This window comes from Oryctolagus cuniculus, unplaced genomic scaffold (genome assembly GCF_964237555.1).
Source record: "Oryctolagus cuniculus unplaced genomic scaffold, mOryCun1.1 SCAFFOLD_81, whole genome shotgun sequence".
Lineage (NCBI taxonomy): Eukaryota > Metazoa > Chordata > Mammalia > Lagomorpha > Leporidae > Oryctolagus > Oryctolagus cuniculus.
The window spans coordinates 358725-376969 of record NW_027208248.1 but is presented as its reverse complement, the minus strand read 5'-3'; the positions used below and the strand labels follow the sequence as shown (position 1 = coordinate 376969).

The window sequence follows — 18245 nt, the reverse complement described above, 5'->3', positions numbered from 1 at the left end:
GGTTACTAAGTAATAACTACACCTTAAACACCATCCCAGTCTGTTTCTTTTATGTATTGCTACTTATTCATTAACTTCATACCCACCACTGAGTTCCTATGGCCAGGTAAAAATTTTATGGTATGCACAAAAAACTGTCATGGTGGGTACTGTTCAAAGTTCTAGAGACTGGAACAATCATTTATTGTAGGATTAGCTCCCTCTCCTAAATGCATGAAGCCGTTCTACTTTTCTGTTTCTCCCCTTAAAATAAAGGCTACATGTCATGGTGATCTTTTGCCACATTTGGCTATGTGAAAAAACTTGTAATGAATTTGTCAATTTTGCTCATCTAGCTTGAAGTTCAACCTAATTCTTTTCAAATATCTTATACAATGGAATGCCCCAGATTACCCCATTAATCCATTTCTATGTTGTTCCTATTTTATGAGGAAGATGTTTTACTTTTTTTGTTAAGATTTGTTATCAGTAGAAAAGTTTGTCATGTTACACATGTTACCATGAGAGTGCAACAGCTCTTGTTTGTGAATTCTCCCTTCTTTTTAAACATCTGATTAAGTTGCAAAGGCTGAAAATCTTCCACAAAAAGCATGCTTGGAAGAATAGAGACAACACAGTTTTCTCACAAAGTAACTTTCTGAAAACTGATAAAACTAAATTTATGAACACTTTTGATTGCAAGTAGTCTGCAGAAACAAAATCTTATGTATGTTTGGGTTAGGTAACTCAAGTTTTCTTTTTAACAATCAGAATGTTTTAAGGAAACATTTTAGATCCCAAGAAAGGGACCTGACTCTTGGATTTAGGACCCTTTCCTTGACAATATGTACAAAATTTCTTTAACTTGCCATGTGTCCATTCTTTGAAGCTGTCAAAGCCAAGAACCCATAAACAAATCACAAATAGCAATAACCTACATTAATTAACATCCCCCCTTTAACATGTTGACATTTTTACTAAAGGATTATTTTTGCATTTCCATTTCTTATATCCCATGACATTCCATAAAAATTGCATTATTGCTTTATAGGCCACACAACATTCAAAAGTATGTTTAGATGCATTGCCTATTTTCCTTGATGTCTGTTAACAGTTTGATACTCATTTTACTACACAAATTTAAGGTTGAAAATACCTGTTAGTATTTCTTGTCAGAACTTAATTGTTCACATCACTAATCACTACAAGCATATTTAGCTCTGATTATATTGCTCAAAAACTGCACCCATTATCAGAACAGTGCAAATGATATTTAATTTTAAAAGTAATTATAATGGCTTGAATTCAAAGTTATTCAAATGAATACTGTCAAGTAATTTCACTTGAGTGTATACATATTTCATCATCAGTGTTTACATTACCCTTCTTTACGTATAACCATCAATTCTTCACAATTTCTTTTCATCAGTTTTCTTTCCCAAGTCCCCAAACTGAGAATGCCAAATAGTCTTGGAAGTCCACAGCTACGTATTTTAATGTTTTCTTAAGAATACATTTGTGAACTCACAAAAGTGTTCATCTTTCAACTTTGAAAATGCAGTTTTTAGTTTGTCAAACAATCCTGTTCTAAAATCCCAACAAATAAATCTGAGAATTAACTTAAACACCTTGACAGTGTCCCTTAAAAATGGTATGACAGTAAAGTGCCCATAGGCATGGCAATGACCTCTTGGATGGGATCATTTAACTCCTTGGAACTGGAAAATACCAGTACCAAGGATTACACTGAGATTCAATTTTACTGAAGGCTACATTTAGTTTACTCACTTTCCACAACCTAGCATATTCATTATGGTAGAATGAAATGTAAATGTTTTGTGTAGCCCTCAATCTCACACTAAGATTTGAGAGAGATGTACTTTTAAAAAGCACGGGGTAATAATATATAAAATCAGTGGCAGAAAGTTTCATTAAGCACCAAGAACTAATTTTGTCACCCCATACTCATTTTGTAGGTAAGTTTCAACAACCGGCAAGGCACATTTACATATATTCCAATGAATACTTATTGACAAATTTTTAAATTACACTCTATGTCCCAGCTATCCCAGTAACTGACATACAACATACCAAAATGGTTTATTAAGATAACAAAAAAACAATTAATGTAAAACATACAGGCTATTGGCAACCACTATTCTAAAATTATGTAAGTACAAATAAACATACTGAAATGTGTGCAATTCTAAATTTTTAAACCAGATTTCTACACTAACACACATTTATATTAATACACATAAAAAATAAAAACTTTATAACAAAAATAAGTTACACTCGCCTCCAGCTTACAGTATAAAACAATTTTATTTGCAGGAATGCAAAATGATTGTTTGCCATGAGCATTTTGAACATATGACATGTCTAATTTTCTTGTTAAATTTGCATTTACTGGGGAACTGGTGTGTATAAAACCTTAATTAAGTATAAGCTCTGATCTTCATCATGATGCCTATTGGGTTTATGTGATATAACTACAATATCCCTTTGGGGAAGGGGAGAAGGGATTTATTTACACAAAGTCCTAATTAAACTATAATTTTATTTTTGACTTTAAGCTATCAACTTAGGACTTGGCAAAAAAATTTTTGAGGGTGATTCAATAGAGGATGCTTCACCACTGAACACTCACTGTCATCAAGGTGCTTTAGAAAATTAAAAACATAGCACAAATGATTGTACTCTACTCTACAAGTTACCATGACCTGCATAGGAAATGGAAAGCTGATTCACATTTTTACAGTGATCAGCAGTAAGAAATGCACTAATGAAACATACCTTTTACCTAAAAAGCTAAACTACAGCCATATACTAATTTCTATGATTTATGAAAAAACTTCAAAATATCCAAATGTCAGGCTTTGCTGTACAATTGTCAGTTTTAGTCTGACTTTTTATAAAGGGACACTGCAGTATTTAGTACAAGTTTGGATGGACTTTTTTTGAACATCTGATGTCTTACAAAAGTAACATATTGCTAAACTATTATACATCCAAATAACTACAATGTATGAAGAAGCAAGGCTGCTTTTTCAGCCACAAAATATGACAAAAGCAAGGCCTGTTATGATGGTCATGAGGAAATCTTACAAGCCTCTGAAACTAAAGGCAACTAAGAATGCTACATTTGGTATATTAAAATCTTACCCTCACATCATATTTAACAAGCCTTGCTTTTATCTACAAAGATTTTTCTATGTACAGTACAGCCAGGGTATAGTTCAATCCTCTGCTACTGTGATAGTTAACCAACCCTTTAAAAAAGATTCCGAAAAGAACCACTATCTGGAATGCCTGACTAACCAGCCCTGATGATTACACCTGAAACTGCATATCTGAACACAATTCAAAAGTGATTATTACTATAAAAAGATATAGACAATCATGATTAACCTTGGTGAGTAGAAATAAAATTTAAGGATACCAATAGTGGAATTCATCTATACCATGGCAATAAAATTTAAATGCACAAATTCAAGATAATATTTCAGAATACCACTGCTGGGATCCTTAATTTAAAAAAACAGGGGAAAAATCTACTTAGAGCAGATTTTCTAAAGAGAAGAACTTTATTCTTTATTAAGCGATCATGCTAGAAGTTATGAAGGATTTCTTTTGGAACGAACACATTTGGAAAATAGAGTAGCTTTAGTTTAATAACTTGCACTGCATAGAAAACTGTTAAAGAAATTCATATCAAAGTCCAAGTATCAGTTCAATGTCCCGTATTTGATTCCATGATCTTCATAGGAAGGTCTTCTGCAATAGAATATGCTCCTATACAGCTGAGATATTTAAGGTTGCTTGATTTCCTTACCATTACTCCACTGCAAGCTTCTGGTGTAATCCCACATAGCAAGTCAGTCTTCATTGTAACAGGTCAGGACAGGCCTCAACCCCTTTTCCCTGCCCGTGGCCTCTTTGTTGTTGGGCACCTCCTCTCACACCACCAATGCCTCTTGCTGATCCAGGACCTCCTTTCTGTGAATAACCGGCTCTACCACAGGGAGGAGCAGCCCCATGACCTCTGGATGGAGCAGCACCCCTTACTCCTCTACCACCCCTTCCTCTAGCTCCAACTTGAAAATCTTCATAACCATAGTATGGATCTTCATATCCACCATGATAGTTATGGTAATCATAGCCAAAATAATCATAATAATCTTCATATCCATAATAATCTGGAGGATATCCATAACCACCTCTACCTCCACGCCCTCTACCTCTTGTTGGAGGGGGCATATGAATTGGACCATAATAGCAGTAATCATCATACATCTGATGGCTGCTTGCCTCTGAGCTTTTCTTTCTTTCCTTTTCTGATCTGGTGGCTTAGCAAAAACAATTTCAATGTTTTCTCCCTCCAAGTCTTTGACATTCATTTCTTCCATAGCCTTAACTGCACCATCTCGTTCATCAAAATGAATGAATGCATAATCTTTCAGTTTCCTTATTCGTTCCAGTTTTCCAAACTGACTAAATGCCTTTTCTAAAATCTCTTCTGTTACAGTATTGGCAAGGTTACATACAAAAAGTACCTTCACCTTTGCCATAACCTCAGGATCAGGATCTTCTATAGGATCAGCCCATTCAACAGTTCCAACATTTTTCCAGACCTTGACTTTACCACTAATTAGCCTACACCTTGCCTGGGCAGCTGTTTTATGATCTTCATATTCAAGAAAGCAAAAGCCTCTGTTTTTTTTTTTTTTTCTTGTCATCTGGTTGGTGGTATAAAATGACGTCTGTAAGACCCTCTGTTACTTTGCTAAATTCTTCAAGAAGCTGTTCCTTGGTTTTACTCTTAGGAATAGAGCCCACAAAAAGCCTATTGTTGGCAACCGAGATGCAGACACCAATATGTTTTCCAGAACGAATTTCATGATTATTATACAGTTTAAAAGCCTCCTGAGCTGCTTTTTTTTTGTACAAATAGTGACAAATGCATAACCTCTATTGAGACCAGTGAGTGGATCCATCATAAGACGAAGATCCCAAATAGGTCCAGCTTTCTCAAATAAAGGAACAAGCACATCCTCAAATAGATCACTTGGGATCTTCCCCACAAATATCTCAATGCCAACAGAAGGCTGCTGACCTGAATAAACAGAATCTGGAGGCGGTCCCCCATACTTCCTCTGTCCAGTGGTCACATCAAGTGTGTAGCCTGTTCTTCCCAAGAGTGCTTTAATTTTTGCCTCATCTGGTCCTTTACTAGAGTCCGCTACTTTGGTCCCCTGTTTTTCTCTCTGCCTGTAAGTCTTCATGACTCCACATAAAAAGGCACTTTTGTTCTGAATATGAGAGAGATCACTGTCATTAAACTGCTGAAAAATTGCCAATGCACCGTCTTCATTGAATTCTTTCAAAGCTTCAATAGCTCTTTCATCTAAATCACTATGTGCAACTAGCCCTCCCCTTTGGGCTATGGCCAAGGAATCCTGTCCCAGGGGATCGGGTTGCATGCTCGCTGCTCCCTGTGTCCCTGCAAGTGGAGCTGTTGTAAAATGGCGGCCAAAACTCATACCGCTGGCAGCAAACCTGATCCAGTTACACTCGCCTCTGAGAGTGCTCCCTGTGCGCATGTGCACCCCCGCGTGACCCCCCCTTCCCTCCCCTCCCTCGCACATTTGCTTCTCTCATTCACTCCCTCAGCCCCTGCCCTCCACCTGCTCCTCCTTCTCCCCTATCACCACCACCACCAGCAGCAGCAGCAGCTGCCGCTGCCTCCGGCCACCTTCTCCTCTTGGACTTTCTTCTTCCCTCTGTGTTCCTTCCCTGCCGCCCCCACTCCCATCCGTGGTGCCTCAGGCAGGAGTGGCAGCTTTGCCCCTTCTCTCTGACTCCTGGCATGCTCGCTCACTGCTCACTCTCTCCCTCTCTTGCTCTCTCGGCCCTGTCCCCCAGTCCCTGCCAAGTCTGCTCCTCTCATTCTCTCTCCCCCAGTTGACACTCACTGGAGGCTCTTGTCATGAGCTGCCAAGGTATGGATGCCGCTTGAGTTCACCAACTCTGATCTTATTTACACAAGGCCACAGCCAAAGTGGAAGCTCTCTCCTCCCTTCAGAGAAAGGTACCTCCTTCTTTGATGGCCCATTCTTTCCTCTGGGATCTCACTGACAGAGATCTTTCATTTAGGCTATTTTTTTTTGCCAGAGTGTCTTGGCTTTCCATGCCTGAAACACTCTCATGGGCTTATTAGACAGATCTGAATGCCTTAAGGGCTGATTCTGAGGCCAGAGTGCTGTTTAGGACATCTAAAATCCTATGAGTCTGCTGTGTATCCAACTTCCCATGTTGTATAATTTTCTCATTTTAATTCTATCAGTTAATATTAGCAGACACTAGTCTTGTTTATGTGATGATCCCTTTGACACTTAATTCTCTCATTATGATCAATTATGAACTGAAACTGATCACTTTGACTAGTGAGATGGCGTTGGTACATGCCACCTTGAAGGGATTGAATTGGAATCCCCTGGCACGTTTCTAACTGTACAGTTTGGCACATGCTCTATTGGACTTACCCCAAATAAAATAAATCTTAAAAAAAAATAAGTTCTGTAGATACCAGCTAGGTACATTTTGTCCAGAGTTTTGATTAGCTCTTGTTTCTTTACTGATTTTTTGTCTAGTTGATATGTCCATTGAAGAAAGTGGGGTGTTGTTGATGTCCTCCCTTACTATTGTGTTAAATTGATTGTCTCTGGCCGGCACCGTGGCTCACTAGGCTAATCCTCTGCCTTGCAGCGCCAGCACACTGGGTTCTAGTCCGAGTTGGGGCACCGGATTCTGTCCCAGTTGCCCCTCTGCCAGGCCAGCTCTCTGCTGTGGCCTGGGAGTGCAGTGGAGGATGGCCCAAGTGCTTGGGCCCTGCACCCACATGGGAGACCAGGAGAAGCACCTGAATCCTGGCTTCGGATCAGCGTGGTGTGCTGGCCACAGTGCGCTGGCCACAGCGGCCATTGGAGGGTGAACCAATGGCAAAAGGAAGACCTTTCTCTCTCTCTCTCTCACTGTCCACTCTGCCTGTCAAAAAAAAAAATAAATTGATTGTCTCCCTTTAGATTCATTAATTGTAATAATTTAATATCCAGATACCCTTTACTACTGAATTCTACAAAATATTTAAGAAGAACTAACTCAAACACCTTTTAAATCATATACAAAAATATGAATAGGATGTGAATCTGCCAAACCTCTTACAGATCACTCTGATACCAAAACAAAACAGGACACAATATAAAAGCAAAGCTACAAATCAATGTCATTGGTGAAAATAGATGCAGATGTTATCAACCAAAGCCTAGCAACCCAAATCCAACACATCTACAAGATAGTTTATCAGATCAAGTGTGATTTATCTAAGAGATGTAGAGGTGATTCAACCTTCACAAATAAAAATCACCATAAACCATATCAATAGAATGTACAAGAAATATAAGCATCTAAATATATGAGGAAAAGCACTTTGCAAAATTCAAGAACGCTTCAAGCTAATGGCCCATCAAAAATTTAATATAAGAGCTGACCTCAAAATTATAAAGGCTACCTTTTGGCATCTTGTCAAAATCATACTGAATGGGGAAATGCTGAAATCATTTCCTCTCAGGTCTGGAACAAAACATTATTAGTTTCAACACTGTTATTAGTTTCAACACTGTTATTCTGTATGATATTAGAAATATAAAGAGGATCAAATAGGGAGGAGAAAGAAAGGCCACAAAATTGGAATGGAGAAACTCAAAATATTCTTGTTAGCAGATGATGTTATTGTATATGGAAAAATCTAAACCCTGCACAAAAATGTTCTTGGAACTGATAAATCAGTTCAGTAAAGGTGTATTTTACAAAAACAACATGAAACAGACAGTTGTTTTTTCATGTACTAGTAATGAACTCTGTGAAAGCAAAATCATGAATAATCACCATTCATAACAGCTACAGTCAGATATTTTGTAATGAATTTTACCCAAAAAAGTGAAAGATCACTACAATAAAAATTATAAAATATAAATGAAAGACACAAATATGGAAAGATGTTCTTAACTGAAAACAAAAATTCTACTGCACAAATATCTAAAGCAGTGGCTTAGACATAGAAAAATACTACAAAATGATGATATAAATTGAAATGTTTAACTGTATTTCATTCACAAATGATACTGTGATTTTTAAAGATTTTAAACAATTGACTTGAAAGGTGGAGTTAAAGAGTGAGGAAGATAAAAAGATCTTCCACCTGCTGTTTTACTCTACAAATAACTCTGGTGGCTGATGGTTGAGCAGTGACAAAAACAGAAGCCTATAACTCAATCCAGTTCTCCCACATGGGTGACGGGGCCCAAGTACTTGGGCCATCATCCACTTCTCTTCCAGGTGCATTAGCAGGGGGTTGGATTGGAAGTACAGCAACCCAGATTTGAACTGACACTATGAATGGAATGTCAGGATCGTAATCATGGTTTACTCTGCTGTATTACAATGCTGGTCCTGACAGTTGTGTTTTTTTAAGCAATGGGGTAACACAATTAGATATACATTTTAAAAACATATATGAACAGCTACAAGTCTGGGCAAGGATTTGGGAGGCAGAGTGGCAAAGAACACATTTCAAAGGTTACCTCAGTATTCCTGGTGATATATAGCATACATTTGACCTTGGATAAAGACACAGGAGAAGCAGAATCAACAAAAATGGCCGAGAATGACATTCACACTGAGAAGAACACAGAATACACTGGGAAGTATCTTAACTCCTTGTATGAGAGTTATAATACACGATTCTCATTCAATTTTAATATAAAGCAAATTTCTGAAATGACCAGCACTAATGTATCAGTGTTCCACGTGCAGTGCTAAGCAATGTGCGTAGATATTTTATAACTCTAGCATATATAAAAAGTGGCCTTATATTCATTCAGTATTCTTACCTTCACAAAGCATTTCAAGTGGTTCAGGCATCAACACAGAAATTTAAAGTAAGACCACTCATAATATTCTGGGGTGTTTCAGATGACAGTGAGGTCACCATGGCCATTTGTAACAATCATTTTGTTGTTGTCCTTTAACAATAGTTATACCATATACTTAAATGATAATTATTTTATATGAGCAAAGCCATATGAATTTCTTCAAAGAATGATTTATTGTAAAATGATACTTTCTTTATGAAATTTTCAAAGCTATTATCTTTGATGACAAGGTTATTTTCCACTGTACCTTTCATGATTTATTTTTATCTGTATTTTTTTAAAAAACAGCTATTTATTTACTTTATCTAATTGAAAGGCAGAGCAAAAACAGAACTAAAAGAAAGGAACAGAGATCTTCCATCTGCTAGTTCACTCCTCAAATTACCACAACTGTCAGGGTTGGAAAAAGCCTTAGCCAGGATCAAGGATCCAAGATCCAGGGCTCAGATATGTCTCCTTGTGGGTGGCAGTAGCACAAACTGTTGAGGCATCATCTTGAGCTTTAATGTATTGTTTAACCAGGGAGCTGGGTTGGGGTGGAGGTGCCAGGACTGCAATCAGCACTCCAATACCAATGTGTGCATTTTAAATGGTGTCTTTTTTTTTAACTTTTATTTAATGAATATAAATTTCCAAAGTACAGCTTATGGATTACAATGGCTCCCCCCCCATAACGTCCCTCCCACCCACAACCCTCCACTTTCCCTCTCCCTCCCCCCTTCCATTCACATCAAGATTCATTTTCAATTCTCTTTATATACAGAAGATCAGTTTAGCATACATTAAGTAAAGATTTCAACAGTTTGCACCCACATAGAAACACAAAATGAAAAATACTGTTTGAGTACTAGTGTCTTACACCACTGTGTGAAACTTACCCCTGGCTTATATTCCCCGCAATGTACCATTTTACCTTTTTAACATTTTGGGCTTAGGGAAGTAATTGGCCTTATTTTATAAATGCATAATATATTACCTCACCTAATTTTGTTGTGTGGATTAAAATTATTTTAACACATCACACGTATTGCTTGTGTAGTAAATCATGAAAAAAGACAAAACCATAGATCGCTAGGATCTTATGCAGAGAAACACATAAGAATTATTTTCCAAATAGATTTAAGTACCCATAAAACTTGTTCTCAGGCTGGCGCTGTGGCATGGTGGGTTAAAGCCCTGGTCTGAAGTTCCAGCATCCCATACGGGCACCAATTCTAGTCCTGGCTGCTCCACTTCCAATCCAGCTTTCTGCTATGGCCTGGGAAAGCAGTAGAAGATGACCCAAGTCCTTGGGCCCCTGCACCCATGTTGGGGACCCAGAAGAAGCTCCTGGCTGCTGGCTTCAGATCAGCTCAGCTCTGGCCATTGTGATCATTTGTGGAGTGAACCAATGGATTGAAAACCTCTCTCTCTTTCTCTGGCTCTACCTCTCTCTCCTCTAACTCTGCCTTTCAAATAAATAAAATAAATCTATAAAAAAAACTTGTTCTAATTGAATACATTAAACATATTCAAGGTTGCGCATTTGATATAGTGGCTAAGATACTACTTAGGACATTTGCACCTAATGCTGGAGTGTCTGGATTCAATTCCTGGATCTGCTTCCAAGTCCAGTTTCATGCTAACATGTACAATGAAAGACATATTGTGGTCCAAAGACTTGAATTCCTGCCATTCATGGTGGGAACCTTGAATGAGTTCCTGCCTTCTGGCTTCAACGTGGATCATCCCTGTCTGTTGTGGGCATCTGGAGAGTAAATAAGTGGGCAGAAGATGTAGATCTCTCTGTATGTCTCTCTGTTTTTCAACTACAAATAAACAAACTTTCAACTACAAAAAACTAAAAAGTTATACTTGGCTCCTTACTTTGCATCAAACTCTACATGTATCCTGTTTTTCCTTTGGCTATGACTATTGTAAAGCTTGGTCTAAATTTGATTGTGTGTTGTATTGTTATAAATTATTTTGTCCCTTAATGTTATTATTTCTGTTTGGAGCTTATTCCCCATTGTATAAAATTCTTCTATTTAAAATATGTGTAATTTTTATCAATAGAAGAAACAACTTACAGATGCAGAGAATCTTTGTAAGAGATAGTTTTGGTTAGGTTGAACTTCTCAAATTTCTATTTTTGTCTCATCCCTCTTGAAACTTTATCAAAAAAAAGAAACTTTATCCAAAAATTGAAGTCTTGGGCCATAAATTGTAAGTCCTAAATAACAGAACTTGAATCATTTCTCTCTGGATGCATTTTCAATTATGCATGCTATATGCATGCTTATATTTGTGAAATCTGTTTTGTTTGCAAAAAAATAAATAAAGAAAATTGTAATGCCCTAATTTTTCTGTCCTAAACTTGGTTCACATGAAGTCTAGATATGTCAGGGTCTCATTTTGTCTGTACATGATAAAGCTTTGTCTCCCCAGGAGAGAGATTATACTCTTTGCTGTAATGAAAACTCTAAGTCCTGTTGTTTTAATTCCTACTCCCATATTTCCTCTAATAGAAGAGGGAAAAGGTTCTGGGGCTAAATTCTGGGATCCGTTATCATATCTGTCTCCTTACACAGCTTAAAATGGGGCCCAGAATGAGCGTCATGGGAAGAGGAGCCAAGGAAAGAGGGGTTTAAAAATATGGAAAGGCTGAACGTACCGCACCTCCTGATTTATGTACAAAATTGAAAAAAGCAAAAATGTAAAAAAATAATGTAGAAAACGTCCTTATTCTGCTTAAACAGATGACATCTATTATGCATCTACCTCAGGAAGTCCCAATGTTTCAGGGAGATGTTGTCTTAGTAAGCTTCCTTTATAAGTGTTGAAGTCAGAAACTTCAAGAAAGAAATGAAGCCAATTTCAAAAAACCCACTTAGTCTGACAAAACATTTAGATCAATTCTTGCAACTCAGCTACTATACCTGGGTTGCAGTGATGCCTTTAATGAACATATTATCTGCAAGAGAGAAAAATGGGATGATCGGGAGGGAGGCTATGAAAATTTGGGAAAGAGAAGACATTGCTGGACTGGGAATCTCCTCACCTAAGGACAACATCCCAAAGATCAATAATGTGATAATTCCCCAGAGTAAAATTGTAAGGTGTAAGGGAGGTAATGATGAAAAAAAATTTAAAAAATCAACCTTGAGATCACAAAATGCATCAAAGACATTTGAACTTCAACACCAAAAGAAAGAGAAAAATCCCTCTGCATTCTTACAAAGGCTTAGAGATCAAATAAGAAAATATGCTGGGCTCAGCCCTGAGAGTCAGCTGAGACAATGTTTTTTAAATTAGATATGTCAAAATTAAAGTTAGCCACATAGAGACACACAGAAGCTCAAAAAATCTTTGTGTGAAGGAAGGAGGATTAAAAAATAGCATATGGAAAAAATTCATATCCACAGTGGAAAAAATAATACACAAAATGTTAAAAACAAGGCCTCTTCAAAGAGACATGAAAGCTCACTGGGGCCAGCAAACTACAAAGAGGGAAGGAGTGACTCCAAAGCCAGTGAAAGCTATTAGAGCCACGGCATTTTACCACTGTGGAAAGCCAGGGCATTTCCAAAATATGTTCAGAGTTAGAAAAATGAAGATAATTCACCTGTTGATCTTTGATGAGGACTGGGGTGGTGGTGGTCAGTGATTCCTTTTTGAGAGGTCCTTCCTGGAGCACTTAATATATCTAGAGTTGGAACCAAAAGGGGAGGATTAAATATTCCTTGTGGATTCCAGGTCAGCCTAGTTCTCCCTTGCTTGCCAAACATAGGATATAAAATTTTGTATAAATTAAAAATGTCTGGGGTAAATAAGGATGACTTTCAGGTCCTATTTTTTTTAGTTTTAATAATTTTTATAATAGTGAGCAGATTTCATGTAATCTTATGTACAGATTCAGGAGCATACTGATAATTCCCACCATAATATCCACCCTACCCAAGCTCCCACTCTCTCTCCATTCTTTCTTATTCTTTTTTTTAATTTTTACTATGACATACATTCCATTTATTTTAAAATCATAAGCTTAACCCTCCACGAAATATTCAATAAATGTAAGAAAAAATGTTGCTTTTGAAAGAAAAAGTTAAATTAGGTACAGGAGAAATGTGAAGTTCCTTCCTATGTATTCCAGAGGTGGGAACCAATCACTTCAGCAAATCTAATTATTAAAATTAGGACAGATACTCACAGTAAATAATGGGCAGCTATGAGTCCTAAAATTTCCAGAGAGAACAACAACAACATCATATTGACTCTTCAGTATGGGCAAAAGAGGGAAGTAGAGGAAGGTTAAAATTATGCCTCTAAAAATTAAGCTGAAACAGCTTTACTAGTAAAGAAATCTGATGTGTTTTATAGATTATTACAGGAATTAAGAGCTATCTACTAAATTGCACAGGCTTGTCACACTGTGGTTTACAATTCTTATATCATTCTCAGTATTTTAGTGATGCTGACTTAAAATGTGATTTCTAGATCTGCCCACTAGACACAGAAAGCAGAAACCACTTTGCCTATCAGTGGAAAATCTGAACGGGGGAAGAAAACAAAATAGGTGGACTGCATTGCTTCAATGATTGACTGAAACACCCAAATTATTTGGTCAAAGCCCTGGCCTGAAGAGCCAATGTCCCATATGAGTGCTGGTTCTAGTCCCAGCTGCTCCTCTTCCAATCCAGCTCTCTACTATGGCCTGGGAAAGTGGTAGAAGATGGCCCAAGTGCTTTGGCCCCTGCACCCACATGGAGACTCAGATGAAGCTCCCAGCTCCTGACTTCAGATTGGTGCAGCTCCGGCTGTTGCAGCCATCTGGGGATTTAACCAGCGGATGGAAGACCTCTCTCTGTTTCTACCTCTCTCTGTAACTCTATCTTTCAAAAAAAAATCTAAACCAAAGAGATAAATATAATTGACTAATTCCAGAATTTAAAATAGGAGGTCATTCTTTTGGAAAAGATTAATTTAACAATCAATGCTGTACAAACCTAGCTGAATTTTATAAAAGGTGGGAGCCTGTAAAACAATACCTGACCATAACTGTTAAGGTATTGTAGAGTATGAAAGCAGATATGAGAGATGGTCCTTTATATGAGAGGATGTGGCTCTCTGTGGATGGTTAAACTTGAGTCATGGAGGGGAAATATAATGATTATGCAATTATGGATGGTAATAGTCATTCAATATGTGAAAATGACAGATTACCTATAAACCTATCTGCTCAGACCTCTGAGTTGTATATCCTCAATCACACTCTAAAGCTTCTTGAGGGCCAAGAGGGGATGTTTACATAGACTCCAGGAATGCTTATGAAGTGGTACAAATTTTTGGAAAAATCTGGACAGAAGGGGTCTTATAAATGGAAATGGAAATGAAAATTGAAAATAACTGTTTCAGAAGATTTTCACAGATATTCAAGTCTCTTGCTTCCCACTGAAATACCTAATTATCATGTAAATTGTCACCAAAAATTAAAGTCACATATATATATACACATATATATGTGTGTGTGTATACACACACACATATATATAAAGTTCTTAACATACTTATTAGAATATAGCAATAACTCAACAAATTCTTTCTAAATGAATAAATTAGACCTTGTACTGATCTGATGTGCCAAACTAGTACTTTTATTTTTTCCAGTTGTATGAATTATTCATGTTCTTCATAAGATATCAGAATAATACCTGAAAGAGTAAAAAATTATCTGGAATCTCACTACCATGAGAAACTCTTATTTGTTGGTATCTCCTTTAATACTGACTGCAGAGCATAACACATGTGAGCCCAGTCAATGGTGTTAAATTTCAGCACTGCCACATACTCAGATTGCCCAAGTGATAATAGAATTCCCAGGTCTTATTTTTCTCATCTGTAGAGTGGAGATAACAATGGAACCAATGTCAAATAGTTATTATGGGATTAAACAAGTGAATATTTACAAAACAGCTAAAGTAATTTTTGAAATGTTATACGCATTACATAAATAATGTATTAAATCTTATGAAAATTTGTGCACTCTTCACTCATCTGAATGCTCACTCCAATGTTAACCAATGTTAGCATCTATTGTGGGTCCTTATGTGCTTTTTTCTTTATCCATATAATCACATATGGTTGCTGGTTATTATTATTATAGAACCATGATCATATACACACTAATCTAGAGAACATTTATTTTATTAGTTTTAGAGCCTGTTCTGTCAAGTTAATTGCTTTCTTTTTTTAAATTTTATTTAATAAATATAAATTTACAAAGTACAGTTTTTGGATTACAGTGGCTCACCCCCCAAAAACTTCCCTCCCACCCACAACCCTCCCATCTCTTGCTCCCTCTCCAATTCCATTCATATCAAGATTCATTTTCAATTAACTATATGTACAGAAGATCAAAGTTAATTGCTTTGAACAAGTGACTACTTTATTCCAAGGAAGAAAAATAAATCATTTTATTGAGCCATACCTGACTAAAGGCCATTTTCTCGGTTTGTTGGAAATTTCTGAAAATTAAAATAGCATATCAGGAAGACAGGAGAAACAAAACTGACTAATTATGCTCCCAAACTTGAGGGAACTTTAGGGGCTGAGCTACAGATTTGACACATGCAGTGGAGGCTTCATTTTGAGATAAGTAACTATCTGAAATCACCCAGCAGTTGATAAATGACCTAATTTAATTTTCCTGTAGAAGAATGGCTGCTGATTTGTCTACCTATTCTATAGTTATGTCACTGCATGTATTACAAAGCAGTGGGGTAAGCATGAAACTATTAGTTAATAATGAAAATCACTTCTCTGAAGAGCCCTGACTTACCCCATCTTACTAGCCCACCTGGCACATTACCTGGGTTTCACCACTTCATGAGTGGTTAATGTGAGCCACGAATCAATAAGTCAATTAAGAATCATGACTGGGCTTCCAGACAACAGGGATCAGGATCAATAATTTTTATTTAGTATACATTAGGTAAAGATTTCAACAGTTTGCACCCCCATAGAAACACAAAGGGAAATATACTGTTTGAGTACTCATTATAGCATTAAGTCTCAATGTACAGCACGTTAAGGACAGAGATCCTACATGAGGAGTAAGTGCACAGTGACTCCTGTTGTTGACTTTACAAATTGACACTCCTGTTTATGGCATCAGTAATCTCCCTATGCACCAGTCATGAGTTTCCAAGGCTATGGAAGCCCCTTGAGTTCTCCAACTCTTATCTTGTTTAGACAAGGTCATAGTCAAAGTGGAGGCTCTCTCCTCCCTTCAGAGAAAGGTACCTCCTTCTTTGAAGACCTGTTCTTTCCACTGGGATCTCACTCACAGAGATCTTTCATTTAGGTTTTTTTTTTTTTGGCTTTCCATGCCTGAAATACTCTCATGGGCTTTTCAGCCAGATCGGAATGCCTGTAGGGCTGATTCTGAGGCCAGAGTGCTGTTAGGACATCTGCCATTCTATAAGTCTGCTGAGTATCTCGCTTCCCATGTTGGATCACTCTCCCCTTTATTTATTCTATAGGTTAGTATTAGCAGGTACTAGACTTGTTTATGTGCTCCCTTTGACTCTTAGTCCTTTCATTATGATCAATTGTGAACTGAAATTGATCACTTGGACTAGTGAGATGGCATTGGTACATGCCACCTTGATGGGATTAAATTGGAGTCCCCTGGTATGCTTCTAACTCTACCATTTGGGGCAAGTCAGCTTGAGCATGTCCCAAATTATACATCTCTTCCCTCTCTTATTCCCACTCTTATGTTTAACAGGGATCACATTTCAGTTAAATTTCAACACTTGAGAATAACTGTGGATTAATTACAGAATTAAACCAGTCATATTAAGTAGAACAGACAAAAAAAACTACTAAGAGGGATAATGTATTAAGTTGTTCATTAACAGTCAGGGCTATGCTGATCAAGTCACCGTTTCTCATAGTGTCCATTTCACTTCAACAGGTTTTCTTTTTGGTGTTCAGTCAGTTGTCACTGATCAGGGAGAACATATGGTATTTGTCCCTTTGGGACTGGCTTATTTCACTCAGCATGATGTGTTCCAGATTCCTCCATTTTGTTGCAAATGACTGGATTTCGTTGTTTCTTACTGCGGTATAGTATTCTAAAGAGTACATATCCCATGTAGTCAAGTATTTCCATCTGGCATCATTTTCCTCCTCTGGAAGAAACTTTTGAACATTTCCTGGAGTGCAGCTCTGATGGAGATTAGTTATTTAGGTTTGTATTATGTCTCAAACTGTTTCTGTTTTGCATTTGTCTTGAAAATAATTTTTGTATGATTTATTTATTTTAAATGCAGAGCTACATACAGAGAGGAATGGAGGGAGGAGAAAGAGAGAGAGAGAGAAAATCTTTCAGCTGCTGGCTCAGTCCCCAAATGTACCTGGATAGATTAACTTGGGATCGTGTTTTTTGGTTAAAAGTTTTCTCAGTTACTATTTGAAACTAACTATACCTTTTTTCTTAAATTTAAATAGGTATTCAAAATTCATTTCAAATAATTGAATACTTCCAAAGGAATCCTGAATATGAAGAATGACAAGAAGGTACTGTGTTACTGTAAGAGGTATTAGAACACTGAATATTTAAACATTTTTAAAAAAGTATTAGAGAGAGAGACAGAAAGTTGACAGTGAGGGCTCTTCTATTTTCTCATTCATTTCCCCAAATACCAGCAACAACTGAGACACAGCCAGGACAAAACTGCCATGGTCCAGCCGTGGCAGGCAGGTCCAAGGGCTCCCGAAGGAGGGGGGGTGCCAGTGAAGAGACAAGATAAGGAGATGAGATTTAATTAGCAAGGGGAGGCGTCATTCTGCTGTTCCTTCTCACAGCTTTACCTTATACTCTTTTTACACATATTTTTCATTAAGCCTTCTTCCTCCTAAGCCTCTATTCTTTCAGAGAAAGAGCACATCACAAGTGATTGTCTATGCATAACCTTTCTCTATTAATCATGTTTTGTTTCATTTTCCTTTCATGGCCTCATCATAACCTTCCCATTAATCTTTCCTCTATGCGTAGTGGATGCCTCAGCTATATGAAACTTGCTTATCTTATCTAAAGTTGCTAGACAAAAAGTCTAAGATTTTTAAGGTTAATGGATTTATTTTAAAATGTTTCTTACAGGACCTATTGCATTGCCTAATGTTAAAAGTTCCTTGTTCCTTTGTTCTATATTTCCAAGCAGGGGCATAACATCTAACCTTTGTAAGAATGTCAGTGCTTGTACATCAGTCCACTTGCCATAGTATTAA

General features: G+C 37.2%; 1 long non-coding RNA gene and 1 pseudogene across 3 annotated transcripts; both read right to left on the bottom strand.

The window, feature by feature from the left end:
• Nucleotides 1-3628: 3628 nt before the first annotated feature.
• On the bottom strand, nt 3629-5579 carry LOC127489230 (heterogeneous nuclear ribonucleoprotein Q pseudogene; annotated as a pseudogene).
• A 668-nt stretch (nt 5580-6247) lies between these two features.
• LOC127486683 (uncharacterized) lies at nt 6248-17897 on the bottom strand. Of its 3 annotated transcripts, XR_007913295.2 has the most exons (5): nt 15439-17897; nt 13162-13186; nt 12577-12657; nt 11891-11925; nt 6248-8657 (listed from the first exon to the last, which is right to left on the bottom strand). It is a non-coding gene; the product is annotated as an uncharacterized lncRNA (long non-coding RNA). The 3 variants fall into 3 exon arrangements; XR_011385931.1 differs by lacking the exon at nt 13162-13186; XR_011385930.1 differs by lacking the exon at nt 15439-17897 and having other exon boundaries at nt 13162-14455.
• Between the last annotated feature and the right edge of the window lie 348 nt (nt 17898-18245).